Genomic DNA, 19,674 nt, shown 5'->3' on the forward strand with positions numbered 1-19,674 from the left:
TGGAGTGTGAAGTTAAGTGGGCCCTAGAAGGCAATACTGCAAACAAAGCTAGTGGAAGTGATGGAATTCCAGCTGAGCTATTTCAAATCCTAGATAATGCTGTGAAAGTGCTGCACTCAATATGCCAGCAAATTTGGAAAACTCGGTGGTGGCCACAGGACTGGAAAAGGTCAAATTTCATTCTCATCCCAAAGAAGTGAAATGCCAAAGAATGCTCATACTAGCACACAATTGTACTCATTTCACATGCTAGTAAGGTAATGCCCCAAATCCTTCAAGCTAGGCTTCAACAGTATGTGAATCGAAAACTTCTGGATGTACAAGCTGGATATAGCAAAGGCCAAGGAACCATAGATCAAATTGGCAACATCCATTGGATCATTGAAAAAGCAAGGGACTTCCAGAAAAGCATCTATTTGTGCTTCCTTAACTATGCTAAAGTCTTTGACTGTGGATAGCAACAAACTGTAGAATGTTCTTAAAAATATGGAAATACCAGACCACCTTACCTGCCTCCTGAGAAACCTGTATGTAGGTCAAGAAGCAACAGTAAGAAGCAAACATGAAAAAGTGGATTGGCTCAAAATTGGGAAAGGGTTACGACAAGGCTGTATATTATCACCCTGCTTATTTAACTTCCATACAGAGTACATCATGGGAAATGACAAGCTGAGTGAATCACAAGCTGGAATCAAGATTACCAGGGAAAATATCAATAACCTCAGATATGCAGAAGACACCACTCTAATGGCAGAAATCAAAGAGGAGCTCAAGAACCTCATGATGAATGTGAAAGAGGAGGGTGAAAAAGTTGGCTTAGAACTCAACATTAAAAAAATGAAGATCATGGCATCCAGTCCCATCACTTCATGGCAAATAGATGGAAAAAAATGGAAACAGTGACAGAGTTTATTTTCTTGGGCTCCAAAATCACCGTGGATGGTGACTGCTGCCTTGAAATTAAAAGACGCTTGCTCCTTGGAAGAAAAGCTATGACAAACCTAAACAGTGTATTAAAGAGCAGAGACATCACTTTGCCAACAAAGGTCCATATAGTCAAAGCAATGATTTTTCCAATAATCATGTACGGTTGTGAGAGTTGGACCACAGAGAAGGCTAAGATTTGAAGAATTGATGCTTTCAATTTGTGGTACTGGAGAAGACTCTTGAGAGTCCCTTGGACAGCAATGAGATCAAACCAGTTAATCCTAAAGGAAATCAACCCCGAATATTCACTGGAAGGACTGATGCTGAAGCTGAAGCTCCAATACTTTGGCCACCTAATGCGAAGAGCTGACTCATTGGAAAAAACCCTGATGCTGGGATAGATTGAGGGCAGGAGAAGAAGGGGTTAACAGAGGATGAGACGGTTGGATGGCATCATCAACTCAATGAACATGAGTTTGAGCAAACTCTGGGAGATGGTGAAGGACAGAGAAGCATGGTGTGCTGCAGTCCATGGGATCACAAAGAGTCTGACATGACTGAGTGACTGAACAACACGTGGAATCTTCCCAGGTTGGGGATCAAACCCATATCCCTTGCATTGGCAGGTGGACTCTTGTCCATTGTGCCACCAGGGAAGTCCTGTTAATCACAGTTGATCATGGTCTTTGTAACAAAAACTGTTGAATTCTCTTGGGAAGAATCCTCACCACAATTTCTTTTTTAGGACAATTGGAGTAGTATATAACAGATTTGTTTAAAGTAATATTATAACTACTATCAGCAGGAAAAAATGTTTTCTTCTAAATGTTAAAAATTATCCTTCAATTCATAAGTTAGTTGTAGAAAACAAAACAAGGAATGATGCTAACTGTTGTGTTCCATTTAAATGTAAGATATTGTTGGCTCTATCAGATAGTGAAGACCTTTAGTTAATGGGAAGAGCAGTAATGAATTTATCACATCAACTCAAGAAAGGCACAAAACCCTAAATGACAAAATTAAAATATATCTTATTTTTCATTTTAACTCTGTAATGTTTAGTGGGAAGGAGATTACTGGAAGGAGGAGGGACAAAGGCCCTCAACCAGGACAAGAAACTGTCAAAGAGCAAATGAAAGAGTTCCTTCTTTTCATGCTTTGAAAAAAAAATGCTCACTTAAATACAGTCAAATGGTGAATTCAATTGAACTTTTTGAGAACACTGTAGATTTATATCCAGTTGTAAGAAATAATACAGAGAGATCATATGTATTCTTCACCATTTTCCCCAAATGGTTGGTGTTTAGTTGCTAAGTTGTGTCTGACTCTTTTGCGACCCCATGGACTGGTGCCCACCAGGCTCCTCTGTTCATGGGATTTCCCAGACAAGAATACTGGGGTGGGTCGCCACTTCCTTCTCCGGGGGTTCTTCCCAACCCAAGGATCAAGCCCACATCTCCTGCCCTGTTCCCCAATGATAACACCTTAAAAAAACATAGAATATCACAACTAGGGTATTAATATTAGTACAATTAGCTACTCTCATTCAAATTTCTCATTTTACTTGCATGTACTTGTTTCTATGTAGTTTTATCACATGTGTAGGCTTATGTGTCTACCACCACAGGTAAGATACACAGCAGGTCAGTTACCACATAGATCCCTCCTGTTGCCTGGTTATAATCACCCACCTTTAATCATACCCATCTTTCTCCCACCCTATCACCCACATCCCTAACCCGTGACAAACACTATTCTGGTCTCCATTTCTAGAATTTTGTTATTTAAAGAATGTTATGTTAATGACATCATGCAGTATGTAACCTTGTGAGATTCTTTTTTGTCACTTGGCATAATTCTCTGGATATTCAGCCACATTGTTGTATATATCCATAGTTCTCTCTTTTCAACTGGTTTTATAATTTTTTATTTTATGTTGGAGTTTAGTTTACAATGTTGTGTTAGTTTAAGGTGTACAGCAAAGTGATTAATTTATCCATATATATATCTATATATATATATCTTTCTCTATATATAGATATAATCTGTTTCAAATTCTTTTCCCATTTAGGCTATTATAGAATATCACATAGCGTTCCCTATGCTAGCTATACAGTAGGTCCTTGTTCATTATCTATTTTGTATATAGTAGTATCTATATGTCAATCCCAAACCCTAATTTACACTCCCCTCCCCACACACAACTTTTCCCCTTTGATAACCATAAGTTTGTTTTCTAAGTCTGTGAGTCCATTTTTGTTTTGTAAATAAGTTCATTTGTATAATTTTTTTAGATTTCATGTATAAGTGGTGTCGTATGATATTTATCCTTCTCTGACTTACCTCACTTAGTGTGATAATCTCTATCCATGTTGCTGCCAATGGCACTATCTCATTCTTTTTTATGGCTCAGTAGTATTCATCCATGTACCACAACTCCTTTATCCATAGGTCGATGGACATTTAGTTTGTTTCCATGTCTTGGCTACTGTGAATAGTGCTGCAATGAACATTGGGGTGCATGGATATTTTCAAATTGTGGTTTTCTTCAGCTAAATGCCCCAAAGTGGGATTGCTGGATCATATGGTAGCTCTATTTTTAAAATCCACTCCCCTAATCTCTGCTTTTTTTTTTTTATATTCACTTTTACACTTCTTTTTAACATAATTATTACTAGAACTGACACTTCATCATTTATTTGCCACTTATTTCCTCTAAAGCTCATTTTTCTGTTTCTCTTTTCTGAAGCTTTTGTACGTTTGACCATTTCTAAGGATTTCACTTTGCGTCATTTATAGTGTTTCTGAGTCTAACTCTCTGTGTGTTTTTCTTGGTTTCTCTGGATATTATAATATGCGTGTGTAACAGTCTACTACTGTCAGTACTTCATCTCTCTGCTCGAAGTACAAGAGTCTTACTTCTAGTAAGGCACATTTACCTACCCCACTTTTAATACCGTTGTTGTTAGTATCAGATGGCGTTTGAATTTTTGCTTCAGTAATCACAAATGGCTTGAAAACTCAAGAAGGGAAGGATAGTCTGGTGTATGCCCCCCATTTTGTGTCCTTTTTGTTGTTTTTTTATTCCTTCCTCATGCTCCAAGATTTCTTCTTTCACCACTTCTTGTGTTTGACGAACTTTCATTAGCCATTGTCCAATAGTGGGTAACTAATGAATTCTTTCCATTTTCTTTCGTCTGAAAATATATTTATTTTCCATTTATTCCTGAAGCATAGCTTGATCAGATATAGAATTTGTGTTCCATTACTTGGAAGGAAGTTTGTCCCCACAGTTTCAGATGGGAAATTCACTGTCACTTGAATTGATCTTCTTCTATAGGCTTGCGTTATTTCTCTCTGGCTGCTTTCAAGGCTTTTTTTCTTGTCAGAATTTTAATTACCATGTGTCCCCCCAGTGGATGTCTCTGGGTTTGTCACATTTGGAGTTTTGCCAGCTTCTTGATTCTTCAGGTTCACACTTCTCACCAAATTGAAAAGTTTTCTTTGAAAACTATTATTTCTTTGAATATTTTCTCACTCACACCACTCTTTCTTCTCTCCTCATAGGAAACTGATGATATGCATGTTAACTCTTTGCTTTTGTCCCACATGTTCCTGGGAATCTGATTACTTTTTTTCCCAGTTTATTTTCCCTCTGTTGTTCAGACTGAATAAACACTGTTGGTCTGTCCTCAAATATAGTAATCCCATCTTCCCTCACCTCTACTGTTGAGTTTGTCCAATGAGTTCTAAAAACCTCTTACTATATTTTTCAGTTGTGCAATTCACTTTTTTTTTTTTTTAATATAGCTGGTGCTAGTAGTAAAGAATCTGCCTGCAATGCAGGAGACCGGTGTTCGATCCCTGGGTTGGGAAGATGCCCTGGAGAAGGGAATGGCTACCCACTCCAGTATTCTGGTCTGGAGAATTCCATGGACAGAGCAGCCTAGTGGGCTACAGTCCATGGAGTCACAAAGAGTCAGGCATGACTGAGTGACTAACACTTTCACTTTTCACTTTCTATTTCTTCACTGAGACTTCTTCTTCTCCTTTTTTTTTTTTTTTTTGCATTTGTTTCAAGAGAATTTGTAATTGCTGTGGAAGCATTTTTATGACAGCTGCCTTAAAATCCTTACTGGATATTTCCAACATCAGATTCACCTTGGTGTTGGTATCTGTTGATTGGCTTTTCTCAATCAAGTTGTGATTTCCTGGTTTTTATTATGATGGGTGATTTTTTTATTGTATACTTGTCATTTGGGCTATTACGTTAAGAGATTCTGAGTCCTATTGAAACATTTCATTTTAGGATGCAGTCACCCTGAGTAAGCTTAGCACACAATTTCTGACCTATTTCATAGACTGTGATGCATTTTGGTCTGAGATGGCTCCCACTTTTCCCTGCAATTACTACTTGAGACTATGGAAGGAGCTTCCCCAACAACAATCCGCTTGGTGTCTCTGGGTACAGGGATGGATTTTCTGTTCCCAGACTCCAGCCAAGTTGAAGAATTCTACCTACAAACTCAGGTGAGCCTAGCAACATGAGGAGGTAGGACCCACTGAAGGCCCTGCTGACAACAAGCACCGACGGAAGAGCTTTCCCTTTCTGCTGGTCTCACCCAGAAACATCGGGCAGCTAGGCATCATGAGCCAGGGCTTCTCACACGACAGAAGCCTCATCTAGAAGGTGCTCATTGTCTCTATAAGCTTCAGACTTCCCTTCAGATGCACAGCCGTGGGATCCCGCGCACACGCACCAGTCCAGGAAGTGTTCCCTTCCCCCAGAAGCCTAACCCCCTGGATGTAAATTGAAGGTCAAGTTTTCGAAAAGATAAACTCTCAGCTCTCTTGGATGATTTCCTTCAAATTTTTATAGAAGCTTAGAAAATATACAAGATTTGACTTGAACTACTTCCACTTTGCCCACTGAGTCATTCAAATTCTTTCCCTTTTCTCTCTTTGTCCCTGCCCTGATCATTTATTTCTAAATCCTTGCATGACCTCCTCCACAAGTGCTTGCTTCCTTCCCCTCACAATGCTCCCTGAGGAACGATGCCCACTATTCCGGTTGTCTTCAGAGACCATTGCCTCCGTGGCTGTCTTCTGCTCGGTCCCCCTTAGGTCTCAGCGATTGGAGAAGCTGACTCTTGCTGCTTCGCTCCATCTCAGCCTGCTCTTGTGTGGCATAGGGGTCTGGTTCCACTCACAGCTTACCTCCTTGTACCTTTCCTATGTGGGGTCTCTGAGAGATAGTGTGGCATGGCAGCTTCAAGTCCCAGCTCAATCACTTAGCACCTGAGAGATCTCAGGCAGGTCACTTAACTCTGTCAACTTCAGTTTCTTCATCCAAAAAGGGGTATACACTGCTAGATTTAAAATGGGTTACCAACAAGGACCTACTGGGGCACAAAAGACTGTTCTGAGTGTGGCTCAGCCCAGGGGGATCTCTGTGGGCAGCGGGCACAGTGCAGGGAACTCTGCTCAATACTCTGTACCAACCTAAAAAGGAAAGGAATTTGACAAAGAATAGACAAATGTATGTGTATAATGGAATCACTTTGCTGAACATCTGAACTTAACACAACACTGTTAAGAAACTGTGCTCCAATATAAAACTAATACTTAAAAAAATAGATAAAAATAAACAACTTTAAAAGGAGTGCATATGAATAGCATATACCTATAAGGCTGCTGTGAAAATTCAGTTAACTACATAAATTTTAGTTACTGTTATCATCACTCTCTAGCTAATTGTCTCATCATCTTTACAGCTCAGTCTGGTCTGCATACATTCTCATAACGTGTCCAGAAACTCTTTCACCTCCATTGATAATACCACAATATCATCCTCAATTTCAGCTCAATTTTAGATCTTCCTCCTCTAAGAATACATCTTACACACAGCAAACAGGGAGTAGTCATTTTAGCTGTGAGCCTTAATCATGTTTTTAAGACATTGGTCAGACTTGTACTGTCTGACCTGTCAGATTTGGACACAAAGGCTGTCCCCAGGCTTATCTATGTTTCTCAGTTCCCTGTGCAGCGGCCCTGAGGTGCCTGGTGGCCTCTACTCAGTCTTACCTTCACAGCATACTCGCCAGGAGTCTTTGGTTATATCCCGCCTAGATGGCCTGGTCAATAGTCAGGATGGATCACATAGGGGACTCTCTAGTGTGTGATTGTGTGACTGCATGATGGAATTGTGAAACAAAAGAGGAACACTGTCTGCAGTCAGGAGTCCCATCAGAAGAATCTATCATTCCAAGTAAATGAAACAAACCCGTCTTAAGCTGGTTACTAGCGTCCAAAATTCCAGGCAGTTTGCCAGAAGGCTTTACGGATCAAAGTTAAGTTGGGAAATTTAATAAAGCCACAACCTCAGGTGTGATTATTCTCAAAGTACTGCATTCACATCAGTTCAGCAGAATTTCTCCTTTAGGCCACAGTGTTTCAATAATTTAGGTCTTTAGTCAGGGAGATAATATTTTTTGGCAGCCTATCGGTTCTTTTCTTTTTTAGGTGTATTTTTTTCTGCAGCCCTTGCCAGACCAAGAATGTTAACAGGCCATCAGTTTAACTTGGATTTCGTAAAATGTGAGTAAAGTGGTGGCGGGCTGCGGCACTTTTGCCAGCGGGCAGCTGCTAAGCAGGTTGAGAAAAGACTTGAATAAGGCAGGCACTCACTCTGCAATGAAATTACAGGAATTTGCTCTGTCGGAGCTGTGATTCATGCAGAGATCTGAGAGGCAAGCTAAAGACTAATGAAACTGCCTTTCTTTAAGCTCCAACCTAAGGAGCTAACAAGCCCTCTTCGCTTTGCTGATGATGTCAGAATTTTTCCAGCTCTCATCACAGAAGGTGAGTCTGTGATGACTGTGTCTAGAATATTCCATGTTGATGGAGAACCTTCACTTTCCACATGTCCACATGGCGATAGCATATGTACATGCCCTTTAGGGACTTTTAATGGCAATAAGCTGCAAAGGCTTCCTTAGGCCCTTGCCGGAGGAACTGCCTCCAGCAAGTGCTGTGGCTTAACTGAGGTTCCCTGTGGGACTCCACGCTTGCTGTCAGAATCGCCAAGTTCCAAGACTACTGTCTCAATCCAGAAGATACAGCACTTAGCAGTCAAGAGGGCCCAACACTTGATATTAAAGGACAAATTTATTGACTTATATTGGATAGATCAGTTTAGGACCTGATATTATTGGTCATATACCTGAGACATCATTGATTTTTCAGGTGGAATACCCAAGAAACAGATAAAATTATGGAACAAAATTGGTAGTGTGTACAAAAGATTAAAAAGCACATGGAAGTTGCTGAAGGATATTTGTTCCACCCAGCATTCTCTGATACACTTTGTCACCATTATCTATTGAAGTCACCATCTTTCTTGTCATATTGATTTCTTATTTTCCTATATTTATTTAAGTATAAATAAATACTTGCATTTTCTGCCCCTTTAGTTTTTTTTCATGGGTTTGTGTGTGTGTGTGTGTGTGTTGTTGTTATATTTTTATTTACTTATTTTGTTTTTAGGCCATGCCATGTGGCATGCAAGATCTTAGCTCCCTGACCAGGAATGGAACCCATGCCTCCTGCAGTGTAAGTACGGAGTCCTAACCACTGGACCACCAGGGAAGTCTCTCTTGTAGTATTGTTATCTCCTAAGCTCCAAGTCTGGGTATTACTCAGCTTTGTGTCCCTGGTACTTACAAAAGAGTAAACACTCACTAAAGGCTTACTGAATACATACTGGATTAAAACAAGAAGCATTAAGTGTTTTAGGGCAGTGAAATTATTCTGTATGATCCTATAAAGGTAGACACATGGCATTATGACCCATAGAACATACAACAGCTAGGGTGAACCCTAATGTAAACCATGGCCTCTTCGTGTTAAAGATATTTTGGCATAGGTTCATCTGTTGTAACCAATGTCCCACTCTGGTGGGTGGTGTTGATAAAGGGGAAGGTGTATGTGTGGGGTGAGGGAAGGGTAGGTATATGGGAATGCTCTGTACTTCTCACTCAATTTTTCTTTGAAATTAAACTGCTCTAAAAATAAAGTATATTTAAGAAAATAAGTTGATTTCAACATGATGTGATAGTGAATGAAGTTATTCAAAGCAGAAAGAACAGCACAAGTAAAAGTGTTGAGGTGGTGGTCCCAGGTGCTATGGGGGATTGTAAGCATGGTCTCTGGAAAATCAGTGACAATTCTGTTTGGTTTGAGAAAACTCTACACATAAAGCAAACATAAAAGAAATAAGAACAAAAAAATAGTTGAGAGAGAGTGAGGGTCTTATATAACAAATAAAAAGTTTCAGCTTAATTGAGTAGGCAATGGGAAGCCACTAAAAGTGTCTCGGGTTATGTCTGGGTGAGGATTAAAGATGCAGCTGAATCTAGGCCAAATGATCAAGTTCATTGATCCCTTCTAGATTAGAGATCTCCAAGTGGACACAATCAGTTCCCTCCCTCACAAACAATAGAAGTATCCCAAACACATGTGCCTGGAGTCACAGTGACTGGTGACTCTGCATCAGATGTTTCAAAATGAAATCTTATCTTGACTACATCCTGTGTCTATCTCCTACCTTCTCCCACTTTTCAATAAAGACAATTCTAAGGTCTCCTACCAGAGGCAGATCATGAGAACAAAGAAAGAAGAAGGGATGTGGTTAGAGCAGGTGAGGCAGAGGCAAATGGCATAATGCCCTGGAGAGCACAAAAATCACTTACCTAAAAATTTCCCAAAGCCCACCCTGAAGATCCCACTGCAGGCAAGTGTAGGAGGATATGGTCTCCTGAAGTCAGTGATGAGAGGAGCTCACACTGTGTAGTCAGCCTTTACCTGGGAGGAGAACTCTGACGCCAGTGGTGTTGCAATTATGGGAAACAGCAGCTCCATCTGTGCCAGCACTGCTGGCATAGACCATGACAGGGGCGTGATTCACCCTGGAAAGGATCCTCTTACTGGGCTTCTGGGAAAGCCTGCATTGTGGAGAATCACTCCTGATGGGAGAAATACCAGTGACTGTGTGTTGGGATGGTCTGGAATACTGAGATGCTAGGAAAGAAAGTTAATGGCGTATAACACTGATCCAGAAGCACAAAGGAAAGATGGTGAAAGAAATCAGATGTTGAGTCAATAGGGCTGGTGACTGACAGCTGCCTCCGCAGCTTGTCCTGGGATGGCTGCTTTCTCTCTATGGGATTCTAACAGTTGCGGGGACCAGCAGGAAGAGAAGGAGTGGTTAGGACAAAGTTCACCAGGTCATGAAGCGTTCTGAGAGATCAAGGTTTGACATGACGTTAATATAATGGCTAAAATATAAGGAGATCTAAATGCCAATTCTAATTCTAAGGGCTTTACCTGTATCACATCTTCACACTTCACAAATGCTCCAAGGCAGATGTCAATATTAAGTCCCTTTTGGAGATGAGGGCATGAGGTTAAGGAACTCACTGATTTCACACAGTAAGTAAATGGTGGACTCTGTGTACCTCCGGAAATCATGACATACTGCCAATTTATGCCACACTGCCAATAAATCATGCCAATTTATTCATACGGCTTAGAAAAGAGATGGGAGGAGCAGAAAGGATGGAAGCATGGAGAAACCTAGATTGTCTTCAGTTCAGTTCAGTTCAGTCGCTCAGTCGTGTCCGACTCTTTTTGACCCCATGGACTGCAGCACGCCAGGCTTCCCTGTCCATCACCAACTCCCAGAGTTTACTCACTCATGTCCATTGAGTTGGTGATGCCATCCAACCATCTCATCCTCTGTTGTCCCCTTCTCTGCCTGCCTTCAATCTTTCCCAGCATCGGGGTCCTTTCAAATGAGTCAGTTCTTCGCATCAGGTGGCCAAAATGTTGGAGTTTCAGCTTCAATATCAGTCCTTCCAATGAATATTCAGGACTGATTTCCTTTAGGATTGGCTGGTTTGATCTCCTTGCAGTCCAAGGGACTCTCAAGAGTCTTCTCCAACACCACAGTTCCAAAGCATCAATTCTTCGGTGTTCAGCTTTCTTAATAGTCCAACTCTCATATCCATACATGACTACCAGAAAAACCATAGCCTTGACTAGACGGACCTTTGTTGGCAAAGTAACGTCTCTACTTTTTGATATGCTATCTAGGTTAGTCATGACTTTTCTTCCAAGGAGGAGATGTCTTTTAATTTCATGGCTGCAGTCAACATCTGGAGTGATTTGGACCCCAAGGAAATAAAGTCTGTCACTGTTTCCATTGTTTCCCCATCTACTTGCCATGAAGTGATGGGACCAGATGACACGCTCTTAGCCCTTGCACTTAGGAGGTAGAATTTCACAATGGACTCTCATCTCAGGTGGGCAGCCAGCCAGAATAGGGATGGGGAAAGTGACAGAGCACCAGGCACGGCTCACAAGAGGGAGAGTTGAGATGAGTCACACGCAGACGGGTTCACCGAGCCGGAGACCTGTGGCTGCTGCCCTGTCGTCTCCCACCCTCTGCCAGGACCACGTCCTTGAAAGAGATGTGGAACCCGGAAGATGCGAAGCCTGACTTGCTTCTCCCAAGAACAGCACAGAACTTGCACCATCTAGAAGCAGTGTATTTCCCTTGCTACATCTGAAGACTGCCCTGGTCTGGGCATCAGAGCCCCATTTTTGCAGGGGAGTCCTGGTTGAGAAACTGCCTTCTTTTTCAAGTGTTGGGACTACTAGGGATACTCATTTAAGGAAAAATCAACATTTCAAAGCTGAAAGGGCCCAGCAGAGATGTGGATGGAGGTGTTTCACACAAAGGTGTCTGAGCATCACCAGAATGTGCCTGGGGAGCAGGTGAAGCCTCCTCTGAAGATTTAGGCAAACCAGCTAAAAGCCCTCTTTCACCCACAGAGACCCTAAGATCTTCCTAAGATTTCTGTGACTTCCTGGGAATTTTCCTCCTCAGACACCTCTGGCCCTGGAAGTCTGTCTCCCCTGAATGCCAACCATCCCCTTTGTGACATTTAGCTCCTTATTTACACCCTGGTGTCAACAAAAATATGGGGGTTTCCTAGATCCTGTCTTGGAATCATTCAAAGACCCTCAGCCAGTGCCTTCACGTGGAAAATGAATTCACCTGGTGGGGTTTCAGGAGCCACAACGTAAGGAATTTAAAATGAAACACTAGGGACTTCCCTGGTGGTCCAGTGGTTAAGACTCCACCCTTGCATGGAACAGGGTGTGGGTTTGATCCCTGGTCAGGGAACCAAGATCCTGCATGCCCCACAGAGTACTCAAAAAGAAAGAAAGACCTTAAAACTTTTTTAAAATAAAATGAAACACTGGACCTCAGGAGGCTGAACACAGTGTAGCTAGCCATCTCTGCCACCCCTAGTGCCTCCTGGCCCTCTCCAGAAACCCCCTTCCCTTTGCCAACATTCATAGTTCTGCCTGGACCCCAGACCCTCTTTGTGGCCTCAAGGACTCAGATCAGCTTGAGCTTGGAATTGGCTGCTCATGAGGTAAGGATGGCGTTTCCAAACCAGCCACCTCCTCCTCCTCAGGCTGGGACTGAGACTGGAGAAGTCACTTCTTTTCCAGTAACATGAGATGGATAATACTCTTTCTGTCTCTCCTAGTCTTATACCCTGTTGAAAAACCATCTAATCATGACCAGAGCAGCTCAGAAAGGGAACCGAGTCAGAGTTAGGAATGTGGAGTCCACTTCCTGGCTCCACCCCGACAAGCCGGGTGACCTTGAACTTGTTACTACCCTTTAGATCCTCCCCGAGGAACACAGATCTCACCAGGTGATGTGGGGAGTTGTTACGGGTGTAATGTGACATGTTTCGCGTGACTAACTCTGTGCTCATTGTGACAGCAGTCATAGATGCTAGAGATCCTTTATTAATTCTTCAGTGACTGCATAGCATAGACACATATTAGGCATAAGTCACCCTCATAAGAACATGTTAGGGCTGAACAGAGGAATGAGCAGTATGTTGATATGGGCTGGAACACAGTGAATATAGAAAAGTTCTTTCTCTTCAGTGTCCCTCCACTTCATTCAAAAGGTCTCCAAAATAAAACAAGAAATGCCTTTCATGGAAGGGCTCAAAGGCAAGACAGGTGCCCTCATCTCTCCGTCAGGCTGGCAAGTTAACTGAGTTCTTCTGTGACGAGTAGTGACCCTGTGTCCAAGGACCACAGTTGCGTGAATATTTGTGAGCAGTTTATTCAGAGGAAACACGGTCCAGGACACAAAGAAAGCACGAGGGGAAAGTCCTAGGTCTCCCTCCTTCTGCGCACACCTCCCTGCTCCCACCCTCATATTTCTTTCCTTCACAAGGTCTTACTTTTTAAGCCACAATGCGGCCAGTTTCCTAACCAGGAGCCCTGACTGTGAAGCTTCAATCCAGTTCAGAAGCTAAATGAGAAATGATAATTATACTCTGTGAGGTGACGTCTCCAACGGGCTTGGATTCTGTCAGGTCTAGGCCTCAGCCTGGCTGGTGAGGAGGGGCCAGGACCTGCCTAGCTGGGCCAGCGGGCACCCCTGGGCAGGGAGATGGTGGGGGGAGAGGCAGGCAGGCTGTGGGCTCCAGACCAGTGATTCCGCTGGGGTCTCCCCGGGAGAGTCACTTCAGTGACAGGATCAGTCAGTGGACAAGAGGCAGATCCGCAGCTCCCCCCTGACAGGAGGTCTCAGAAGACAGGAAGATAAACTCCCAGCTTTGGGAAACAAAGGCAGGAGCAGATTATCAAGAAAGAAACTCGGGAATAGGAAACAAAGTGAGACTCACTGGCTCGAGTCCCAGGATGGGGCTTGGTCATGGAGACGGGAGTGGAGTCATTGGCTGAACTAAGACCAATTCAGAACAGGCCTATCTAGAGGTAAAACAGAGGTGGGGTGCGTCACCTGAATCTCAGAGCCCCTGCGGCCCCAAGCCACACAGTTTAGAGGGCCACAGAAGCAGGTTCCAGGACATACCCACCACATCTCTCAGCCCCTGCCCACGGGTGGAAGTGCCGCAGACCCAAACCCAGAAGTGTCTGTGACCTGCCCGTCAGCTCTGTTTGTGAGGAGCAGGCTGAGAAGGTGCCCATGTGGGACGGTTGCAGGTATGGGGTCCCGATCTGCAGCTGGAGAGACAGGGGCTGTTTGCATCCTACCCTTCTCCTGCTGTGGTCAGAGAAGCAAAGGGATCATAATCTGAACTCTGGACATAGAAACTGGATGTCTGAACTGGTCTCTCATTTTAGCCTAGTTCTTGAGGACAGGGAGGACAGAATGACTGCGTGCTTCTCCGAGTGTGACGGTGAAAGTGCCACAGCATCACCAGGGCCCTGACTGAACTGGAAGCTCTGGGCTTGGGAGGGGCATGATGAGGTGCATTTGACACTCCTCTGCCCCCAGGACTGGGGGGCTCCGCCTGGGGAGCAGGTAAATTGAGCCGCAGCCCAGGTGTGGGTCTCCGTCTTCTGCACATCCTTCCAGGCTGTGGCCGCACAGAGGTGAGTGCCCTGCTGAGAGTGGGTATCCTGAATTTTGTTTCCTGCTTCAGCCACCAAGTGTGCGCCATCCCAGGGAGCCTGTGAAGCTCTCACCTCAAGCTCTTCTGCCCAGAAAGAAGGAAAGCAGTTACCCCCCTTTAGGTCTGCATGAAGTGGAGCTCACAAAATATTTCCCCTAGATTCGCCTGCTTAAGGGAGAAGCATAGAAATAAATGCTGTTGTTGCCACTCCCGCCCACTTTCCAGCTCACATCCTACTTGGGGAAGGATGTTGGAACTGTGAATGGGGTCACTGAAGCAGGAACACAGATGGCAATTGAGGAAAGGGAAGTGACTCTGCTATTTCCTCTCTCAAGCAACTTAAATGAGCGTTGAGAGAAAGCATGTGGTTGACTTGAGTGTAATCCCGTGTCTCGTCCCTGCGTCCCAAGGGGGTCCTGATAAACATGCAGTGGGTGAAAGAGGAGGAAGTTGGGTCAGCATCTCATGACTACACAGGTAAGATGTGGGTCACAAGGTTAACTGTCCCACCCCATCCAGGGCTCCTGGGCATGAGAAATGTTCCTACCAGCTAATCTCCAAGGGGATGTATTACAGCCAGAAAGAGGCTCACAGAACCCACAGGCAGGGCACAAGCAGAGCCGGGATCTGGGGACTGGAGACCAGAGGTTTCCTGGCCCCACTCCAGGGCTGCTCCATTTCTGCGTACTACCATTCCCCTCTTCTCTCTGTTTCTCCTCCTTCCTCCATATGTGGGTCAGACATGGCTGCCCCTAGCCTCAGTGTTAAATCACTTCATATTTCAAGATCCCAGAGGGAATTCTGAGTGTCTTCTGGCCCTGGTTCCAAATTCAAGGAAAGAAGATGCAATAGGCCCATCTTAGTGGAGGTAGGGAGGGATGGAGTGTCCAACGAGGGTCCAACCAACTGGCAGTGATGGATTCCCTTTTTCTTCTGCCCACCTGGCTGGGCTGCAAAGGGCTCTCTGAACAGAGCTGTGGTGGGTTCTGTAAGGAGGGGAGAGGCAGTCAGAGGTGGCACCTGCCTGAGAAAGTGCACACTGTCTCCCCATCATTCATGTAGGGAAGTGACCCTCAAGGGAGCCCGCTCAGGCCCTGGTTGTCCCGGCACACTCCACAGAGGAGGGCCCTTCACTACATGATTCACAGATGTCAGGACCTGTCGCTTGTAGGATCTAATGTCCTGTCATATCCCTCTTTCCTGCATCCTGCCCCTCCCCCATAGGGCTGATGTGCTACTCGAGATCCTTGGCGCGGTCAGAAAGAAGGTCTGCACCCTTTTTTGTGCCCAGTGATTTTTCAGAGTTCATAGCAACCAGCTCTAGTACAAAGGTTTATCAGCTATCCTTTCACATTTTACGCTTATAAATATATATTGATTTGCCTGTATGTTCAATCGTGTCTGACTCTGTGACCCTATGGACTGCAGCTTGCCAGGCTCCTCTCTCCATGGGATTCTCCAGGGGAGAACACTGGAGTAGGTTGCTCTGTCCTCCTCCAGGGAATCTTCCTGACCCAGAGATCGAACCTGTGTCTCTTGAATCTCCTGCAGTGGCAGGTGGATTCTTTACCACTAGCACTACCTGCCTCAGAGATCAGTGCAAAGAAATAGAGGAAAACAACAGAATGGGAAAGACTAGAGATCTCTTCAAGAAAATTAGAGATACCAAGGGAACATTTCATGCAAAGATGGGCACAATAAAGGACAGAAATGGTATGGACCTAACAAAAGCAGAAGATATTAAGAAATGGTATGGACCTAAAAAAAGCAGAAGATATTAAGAAAAGGTGGCAAAAATACACAGAAGAACTGTACAAAAAAGATCTTCATGACCCAGATAATCATGATGGTGCGATCACTCACCTAAAGCCAGTCATCCTGGAGTGCAAAGTCAAGTGGGCAAAGCTAGTGGAGGTGATGGAATTCCAGTTGAGCTATTTCAAATCCTAAAAGATGATGCTGTGAAAGTGCTGCACTCAATATGCTAGCAAATTTGGGAAACTCAGCAGTGGCCACAGGACTGGAAAAGGTCAATTTTCATTCCAATCCCAAAGAAAGGCAATGCCAAAGAATGCTCAAACTACTGCACAATTGCACTCATCTCACACACTAGCAAAGTAATGCTCAAATTTTTCCAAGCCAGGCTGCAACAGTACGTGAACCATGAACTTCCAGATGTTCAAGTTGGTTTTAGAAAAGGCAAAGGAACCAGAGGTCAAATTGCCAACATCTGTTGGATCATCAAAAAACCAAGAGAGTTCCAGAGAAATATCTACTTCTGCTTTATTGACTATGCCAAAACCTTTGACTGTGTGGATCACAATAAACTGGAAAATTCTGAAAGAGATGGGAATACCAGACCACCTGACTTGCCTCTTGAGAAATATGTATGCAGGTCAGGAAGCAACATTTAGAACTGGACTTGAAACAACAGACTGGTTCCAAATAGGAAAGGGAGTACGTCAAGGCTGTGTATTGTCACCCTGCTTATTTAACTTACATGCAGAGTACATCATCAGAAACGCTGGGCTGGAGGAAGCACACGCTGGAATCAAGACTGCCGGGAGAAATATCAATAACCTCAGATATGCAGATGACATCACCCTTATAGCAGAAATCAAAGAAGAACTAGAGCCTCTTGATGAAAATGAAAGAGGAGAGTGAAAAAGTTGGCTTAAAGCTTAACATTCCAAAAACTAAGATCATGGCATCTGTTCCTATCACTTCATGGCAAATAGATGGGGAAACAGTGGACACAGTGGCTGACTTTATTTTTCTGGGCTCCAAAATCACTGCAGATGGTGATTGCAGCCATAAAATTAAAAGACACTTACTCCTTGGAAGGAAAGTTATGACCAACCTAGACAGCATCTGAAAAAGCAGAGACATTACTTTGCCAACAATGGTCTGTCTAGTCAAGGCTATGGTTTTTCCTGTAGTCATGTATGGATGTGAGAGTTGGACCATAAAGAAAGCTGAACGCCAAAGAATTGATGCTTTTGAACTGTGGTATTGGAGAAAACTCTTGAGAGTCCCTTGGACTGCAAGGAATTTCAACCAGTCCATCCTAAAGGAAATCAGTCTTGAATATTCATTGGAAGGACTGGTGTTGAAGCCAAAACTCCAACATTTTGGCCACCTGATGTGAAGAACTGACTCATTTGAAAAGATCCTGATGCTGGGAAAGATTGAAGGCAGAAGGAGAAGGGGAAGACAGAGGATGAGATGGTTGGATGGCATCACCAACTCAATGGACATGAGTTTGAGTAAGCTCCAGGAGTTGGTGATGGACAGGGAAGCTTCATGTGCTGCGATTCATGGGGTCCCAAAGAGTCGGACACGACTGAGTGACTTAACTGAACTGAAACTGAGCACCACCTATAAAACATATATATATATATATATATATATATATATATATACACATATATGTATAGAAAGAAAGCGAAGTCACTCAGTCGTGTCCGACTCTTAGCAACCCCATGTACTGTAGCCTACCAGGCTCCTCCGTCCATGGGATTTTCCAGGCAAAATACTGGATTGGGGTGCCATTTCCTTCTCCAGGGGATCTTCCTGACTCAGGGATTGAACCTGGGTCTCCCACATTGCAGGCAGACGCTTTATCCTCTGAGCCTCCAGGGAAGCCCATATATATGTATATATACAGATAAAAGCAAGAAAATGGAAAAACATTTAAAAAGTGCATTTGATACCCTTACAAAGTGACCATCCACAACCAATGAGTGCTTGCTAACTCCAGAACCATCAGGCTGGCTCTCTTGGCCTGAGTTCACACCCCAAGATGCCAGGACGTGCAGGCCCTGAGCCAGACAAGTCAGGAATGAATGGGGGTATGGTTCCGTCACAGGCTCCCCTGCATGTAACCTGCCGTGGCCATTTGGTGTGTGCCCTGCACCCTTGCTGTTTCAATATTTTATGAATGACACCATCCAAGATGGGCTGGCCCAGGCTGGGACACCTTCCGCGCTGACATCCTGATGTGCTCCGGGGAAGAGGCCGTGCCTGCTGAGAAGGTGCAGATGGCACTGGCTGGCCTCCATCAGCACCAGCTCCTTGCCAAGCTAGACAACTGCAGGTTCTGGACCTCACGGAAGGAGGGTGGTCAAGGCCCTTTTCTTCCCCTGTGGAACATTTACCTAGTTTCCCACTGGGCTGTCTCCACCTTTGGCTGACAGAGCAATAACCAGAGCCCCTGGGGTCTCCCGGCTTTAGTCACCGCCTCCACCTCTCAGCCCAATCTGGGCATTTTTGCAGAAAAAGCGAGCTTTCTCCTGGTCTGAAGCCTTTGAAACCAAGTAGCAGTCCCTCGTGATGAAGATGACACTGGGGAAAGAGTGTGACTCAGAGCTGTCCCCCCTTACCGAATGTCCTGGGTCTGCTTCTAGAGCAGAGATGCCCATCGGGAAAAAGATCCTGTCACTGGAACACACCTCGCTGGCATCCACAGGCAATCTACAGTGTGATCCAGGCCATGTTTCTAAATGGAGCATGCCCGTCCTTGGGGGGACAGGATTATCCACCGAAGGACGGGAGAAATAGAGAAATCATCCATTTTTTCTGTCTCAAGATATAGAAAATGAATCATACTTTACTGATACTGAAGTACACAGTGACTATGTTTGTTGCTGTTGTTCAGTCATTAAGTCATGTCCAACTCTTTGTGACCCCATGGACCACAGCACTCCAGGCTTCCCTGTCCTTCACCATCTCCCAGAGTTTGCTAAACCTCATGTCCATTGAGTCAGTGATGCCATCCAACCATCTCATCCTCTACGACCCTCTTCTCCTTCTGTCTTCAATCTTTCCCAGCATCAGGGTCTTTTCCAATGAGTCAGCTCTTCAAAGTATTCAGTGGCCAAAGTATTGGAGCTTCAGCATCAGTCCTTCCAATGAATATTCAGGGTTGATTTCCTTCAGACTTGACTTGTTTGATCTCCTTGCAGCCCAAGGGACTTTCAAGGGTCTTATCCAACACCACAAATCAGAAACATCAATTCTTCAGTGATCAGCCTTCTTTATGGTCCAACTCTTTCTTACATCCATACATGACTACTGGAAAAACCATATCTTTGACTATATGGACCTTTGTTGGCAAAGTAATGTATGAAATGCATTTTAAAATTGGCTTGTGTTTTATCTTTCTTTGATGGAGTACACAAGCCAGAACCTCTGGGGACCAGTGATTCAGAGCAGGTATCTGGGTCAGAGA

The sequence above is a fragment of the Odocoileus virginianus genome, chromosome 7 (assembly GCF_023699985.2).
Source record: "Odocoileus virginianus isolate 20LAN1187 ecotype Illinois chromosome 7, Ovbor_1.2, whole genome shotgun sequence".
NCBI classification, from domain to species: domain Eukaryota; kingdom Metazoa; phylum Chordata; class Mammalia; order Artiodactyla; family Cervidae; genus Odocoileus; species Odocoileus virginianus.